This window comes from Pyrgilauda ruficollis, unplaced genomic scaffold (genome assembly GCF_017590135.1).
Source record: "Pyrgilauda ruficollis isolate IOZ18807 unplaced genomic scaffold, ASM1759013v1 scaffold95, whole genome shotgun sequence".
Lineage (NCBI taxonomy): Eukaryota > Metazoa > Chordata > Aves > Passeriformes > Passeridae > Pyrgilauda > Pyrgilauda ruficollis.
Window position 1 is genome coordinate 1546873 of NW_024531599.1, and position 6000 is coordinate 1552872.

Consider the following 6000-nt stretch of genomic DNA (forward strand, 5'->3'; position numbering starts at 1 on the left):
ACATGGGAGCAGGTGGTACAAAAGAGGTGCCTCTCCAGCCCCTCCCCAAAATATAAACAAAGGGATATAAATAAATAAATATAAATAAATGGATATAAATGGATATGGATAATATATATTTATAGAAATAAATAAATGGATAAAAATAAATATACATAATTATATATAGCATAAATATATATAATTTATATATAAAATAAATAAAATTAGAAATTAATAAATGCCAAGCCCTTGGCCAGCAGGATGGGGGATGCTTTGAAGTACCCAGGAGCAAACCCAGCCCCTCACCTGGGCAAGGGCCAGCGAACGTTCTGACCTAATGTCTTCCTCAGGCAGGTCCATTCTGAAATAATGGATGAGCAGAGACCACAGCATCGTGAACCAGCTGGGTTGTGTTTTCCAGCCATGCAACACTGGGCCAGGGAACTCAGTGCTTGAAGGCATGGGGAGGAGGAGGAGCAGTTCAGCTCCCTGCCAGCACCCCAGACCAGAGCAGGGATGGGAACATCTCACTGCCACAGCCGGGCATGGGCAGCGGGCAGGGAGGTGCCCACAGCCCCTGGGGCAGCTGGACACAGGACAGGGGAGCTTGGCACCAGGCTCCACCACAGCAAGCTGTGACAAGAAATCTTCCCCAGCCATGTCAGGCTCCAAGGAGCTGCAGGGCTAGGAAAGGGAATGTCCCAGTCCTGGGGCTCAGCTCTGAGCCCTCCCCTGGCAGTGGGGGTAGTGACTGCGTGGCCTCCATGTGGAGAGAGCAGGGGGCAGATCCCGAGCAAGAGGAGGCAGCCTGCACCCCACAGCAGTGCAGGGCACTGGGGACACAAGCACACACCAGGGCTGGCTCCTGCTCTGCCCAGGGAGGGCAGGGGTGGCAGGCAGGTGCCAGTCACTGTCCCTTCCACCAAGCCAAAGTAAAACCCATCAGCAGCTGCCCAGGGTGCAGAGGGAGCCCCTGCAGACTGATCTCCTGTAGCAGACCCCAGCAGCAGCTGCCCTCGCAATCCACCACATCCCAAATCTGCCAGCTGTTTAACCAGTGGCATCGCTCTCACAATCCACCACATCCCAAATCCTCCGGCTGTTTAACCAGTGGCATTGAGTGTTTTGACAGCCTCCAGCAGGAAATAGCCCTGTGGGACCACCGGGGCCACCCCACCCCCAGCAGGAACAGCAGTACAGCCACTGGCCAGGCCTGGCTCTGTGATTCACACTGGGCTCACAGAGGATATCACCTTTCCTCCCCGGGGGCCAGGAGCCATGTTTCTGACAGCTTTGTTTGGGGCTTCATCTGCAATTTTCTCCTGCCTCCAATTTCACTGCTGAGGCAGCAGCTGGCTCCGTCCTCGGACTGATCCTTGGGAGGCCCTGGGCTCTGCTGAGGCTCCACGGTGCTCAGCTAAATCCCCTGCGGTGGGTGATGTGTGCAGGCACCAAACCCTGCCCAAGCTGCTTTGCTGTGGGCGCTGGCACATCCGGGGGTGCAGCCCTGCTCCCCCCTCACTCCGTCTCCATCCCCTTTGAACATTTCCTGTACAAGCCGATTGAGTGCCTGGCTGAAGGCAGGCACAGAGCACACACCTGGGCTCAGCACCGGCCCAGGACCCAGCATGGTCCCCAAAAGCTCCCTCCAGGCTGGGGAGCCGCTGTCCCCCTGCTCCTGGAACACACAGCCCGAGTCACAGCAGGCTGCAAAGCCCCAAAGCGAAAGCAGAGCAGCAGCGTGTCTGGGTGGCTTCAGCCCAGCAGCAAAGCAGCACAGGATGGGGCAGGGCCCCTCTGCCATGGCTGAGTTGCCCTCAGCAGGTGCAAAGGCTGCAGAGGAAGGGGCTGGGGTGCCCACAGGGGTGGTCTGCCAGCGCAGCACCCTGAGGATAGAGCAGTCTCCGGGGATCTTTCCTTCCAGGGATCAGGGCGGCCCCTGACCCTGCAGATGGCAGACAGAGCACCCCAGGGCTGTGCCCAGCACCAGGATGGGCTGCTCCCCTCCCCCCTTCCCCTCCCCCTCCAGGAGACAGTCACATCCCGTGCCTTGGGGTGGAATTGATTGCCTTATCTCTCCCTGCACTCGCTGTAACAGCTGAGCAAAGCCAGGCCAATACCAGCCAAAGCTGGCAGGAGCCAGTGCCCCCCAGGACCACACCAGAGGGCTCCAAGGCACAGCAGCAGCAGGGAGGGGATGGTGGGCAGCAGGTACCAGGGCTGCACCCTCCCTCTCCCCGCTGGAGCCCTTGGGCAGCACGGACAGTGGCACAAATTGGGTTCACACCACCTTTCCAAAGGATCCAAATCCACCCCAGATCAGCTGATGTGGAAGGGCTACAGCTCCACTTCCTCAGTGACTGACCTCAGCTGGTACCAGACACTCTGGGCTCACAGAAAGCACCCCAGCAGGCAGAGAGCCCCAGCCATGTGGCGCTAGAGGTGCCAGCACCCTGGCAGGGCTGGAGCCCAGCTGATGCCACCATCAGGCCTTTGCCAGCTCAGCCACTTGGCCGGGCACCCAGAGGGTGTGTGATGATGAGGGGAGGGACTCTGAGGAGGAGCTGGAGTCCCTCTTCAGACACCAGCCAGACACGGGCTCTGGTGTGGGCCAAGAGCATCGCAGCAGGGGCGGCCGCGAGAGCAGCAGAGCACTGGAGGTTGCAGAGTTTAAATAAACTTGAAATACGACTCAACTTCCTTCCCCAATTTCACAAGCTCCGTTTCCTGCGTCTCCTCAGCAGGCCAGGCATGCTCAGTGCCATGGCAGCTCTGGCACAGGGGATGCTGCTCTCTCTCAAAGTAGCCAGTTTGGAGGTGCCCTCAGGGAGCAGCTCTGCAGCCAGCCAGGCCACTCAGGCCTCCAGCCAAGCAGTTTAATGGCTTGGGGGTCAATACATGCCATCAGCCCTTCCTGACACTGCAGAACTACCGGGCTGAGCTCTGCTTCCTGCAGGCAGCACAGTCCCACGGCCTGGCTCCCTGTGGCTGCAGGAGCTGGCAGCACCTGCCTGCGGTCCTGGAGGGGGCTGTGCTGAGGGGCACCAGCCTCACATTCCTGTGCCAAGCCCCAAACCAAGGCCGCGCTCCTGGACAGAGGGCAGGAGTGGGGAGCTGCTCTGGCTGCACTGCAGCCACCCTTTTGAAGGTCACCTACAAGGAGGAAGCAGCGGCTGCTGCTGAGGAGGACGGGCCCCCGGCCCTGCTCTGCACCACCATGGCAGGAGGCAGCTCCCTGCAGACACCGCTACCCCGGCACGGCCTGCTGAAGCACAGCCCGGCCCTGCCGGCTCCTCCCTGCCCCAGGAGACACAGTGACACCGGGAACCTGCCCCAGGAGACACAGTGACACCAGGAACCTGCCCCAGGAGACACAAGTCATACTCAGAACCTGCCCCAGGAGACACAGTGACACATGCAAGTCACACTCCAGGCTAAGGGGCAAGCAAAGCAGACCCTGCTGGCAGGGAGGGCCAGGGCCAGGGCAGGACCCAGCCCTGCCCTTGCAGACACTGCAGGTCTGAGCTGCAGGTACAAGGTACAGGAACAAATCAGCCCTGGGCCAGGAGGAGCTGCTGGGCCTGCATTTCCTTCTGCTGACAGCAGCACTGCCGCAGGTACCGGCCATTTCCCTGCCAGCACGTGGGAAGCCTAAATCATGTCCCCAGAGCTCAGCTCCCAGGGTCTTGGGAGCCCAGTGCAAATGGGGCAGATGAGGGCCTTGAGAAGATGAGAGCCTGTGAAGCTGACAGTGAAACACCACATCATCTCCCCTGCCTTCTCCTGCCAGACCAAGACAATCAGCAGGAACCAGGATGCACAGATCCAGCATCTCTGTTCAACTGTCCCTACTCCTCCCACCCCAAGGGCTCTGTGGGAGCACAGAAATGGGTCCTGATGGCTGTGGCACCTCTTGACATCAGCTGGATCATCCCCAGCAACACCACCATCACTTTCCAGCATCCTTGGCCCTTCCCCAGGTCCCACCTCCCTCTCACCAGCAGCACAGACACAGAGACCCCAAAGAAAGACACAGAGACCCCAAAGAAACTGCACAACTGGCCCATTCATGTTATTATCAAGGGACAAAAGGGGAGCTTTGATCTGTGTCCTGCTGCATCCCAGAAACATTCAATCTCCTCTGTGCTCTGATGGCTGAGAGAGGTGGGATCTGGGGCAGGTTTACTTCAAGGATTCTTAGAGAATCCTGCAGCCTGGCTGCTTCACCGGCAGGGTGTCACCAGCACTGACAAAGGAAAACCTCGCTCTGCTCCAAGCCCGGGACAGGAGGGGACCCAGCCCCAGCTCCCCGGGGCTGCTGTGGCAGAAAAGGTGGGTGGTCTGCAGGGAGAGCAGCTCAGCCCTTGCACACTCAGCTCAGCATCAGAGCCACCTTCCTGCACGGCGTCACAACCTGATGGCTTTGTTTGCAGCCTCCTCGCTGCCAGCCCTGCTCCTTTGTCCTCGCGACTCACCTCCAGCACCACATCCCGCCGGGTGCCCAGCTCTCTCCTGCTCTGAGCAGGATGTTGGCTCACTCCCTCAAGGAAGGGGTGCAAGAGGGCTGGAGCCCTCCCCCCTGCCTGGACCCTCACCATGAGCTCTCCAGCCCCACTGCAATGCTGCACACCCCAGCCACCTCCCCGCTGCGGTACCCTAGCTAAGCACCAGCCAGCCCAGGACCCCAGTGCTGGAAGAGACCTGAGGGATTAGGAGAGCCCCGCAGAAACGACTCCACAGCCGCCATGCCGCGGGGCACCCACCCCATCTCCAGGATGGTGGTAAAAGGCATCATCTCGAAACAAATGCAGGATGGAGATGGGAAGAGTCCGGCCAGGAGGAAATCCCCACCCCCACGGTCGGCATTAACTCGGTTCCCGGGTCAGTGTCCTGGCACAGACACTCTGTGTTGGCACAGCCCCCCTGCCCCTGGGCAGCCACCCCAGCAGCAACCGCAGCAGAGGCTGCCGTCACTCCTGCAGCTCCCCCATCCTTCACAGCCAAAGCCCGGCCTCGACCCTCGGCCTCTCCGGAGGAGAACGACAAAAAAAATCCCCTGGGGCTGGTGCCAGGGCGAGCAGGATGGAGGGGCCGGGGGAGCTGGGAGGTGTCGCGGTGCACACACACGCGTGCACACGCACACAGCCCTGCTCATCCGCGTGCACACGCACACACAGCCCCACACCCACCCCTCTCCCTCCATCACTGCCGCTGCACCAGCAGCATCTTTTGTGCTCCCGCTCCGACCAGGCAGGGCGCGGGCAGTGCCCCCCGAGCCCGGCACGGTCCCCGCAGCCGCCAGCCCGCACTGCCCGTGCCGGCGGGGCACAGAGCGGGGGGAGGCACGGCGTGTCCGCTGCGGGACGGGCTGCGGGGCCGGATCCGCTCCGCCACCACCACGGGCCCGGCAGATGCGATTGCCCGGCACAGGCACGGGGCGAGCGGGGCCGGCCGGTGCCTTCCCCCGCGGGACGGCGGCTCCGGCCGCGGCAGGGTCCCGGGCCGGGCAGGGTCCCGCGGTGCCGCTCCGTGGGATCGCGATCCCGTCTTTCGGCGGAGACTCCTTCCTCCCGAGGGGCAGGGAGCGGCAGAGCCCCGCCGCCGCACACCGGGCCGGGCATGGCGCTCACAAAGACCAGGGTGACACTGGGGGGTGTCACCCGTTCCCGCGGGGCTCGGCCTCGCCCGGCCCACGCCCCCCGAGCTCCCGCAGCTCCCCGAGCCCCGGCGGGCTCCGAGACCGCCAGCAGCTCCTCAGTGAGGTGCGGGTCTGCAGGCGCATTGTTCCCAGCACAAAGGACACCGAGATACCGCATCGCTTCCCACCACCCAGCGGGGGGGCGGGCACGGAGCCCCCACAATGCCCGGCATCCCGGTGACACTTCGGACGGCCAAAGCCACCCGCGCAGCAGCCGGGAGCTGCCCAGGCTGGGCGCCCGCCTGCAGGTGGAGGAGCCGGGGGTCCCAGCCTCGCCCTCCGCCGGCCACGGGGGATGGCGGGCGGTGGGGGCGGGTGGA

The 6000-nt window shown here is 62.3% G+C and overlaps 1 protein-coding gene across 1 annotated transcript in view; it reads right to left on the reverse strand.

Moving 5' to 3' along the window:
- The window catches only part of KIF21B (kinesin family member 21B), a 42779-nt gene that overhangs the window by 36253 nt on the left and 526 nt on the right, over positions 1 to 6000 (reverse strand). The gene's annotated exons all lie outside the window — the stretch shown is intronic.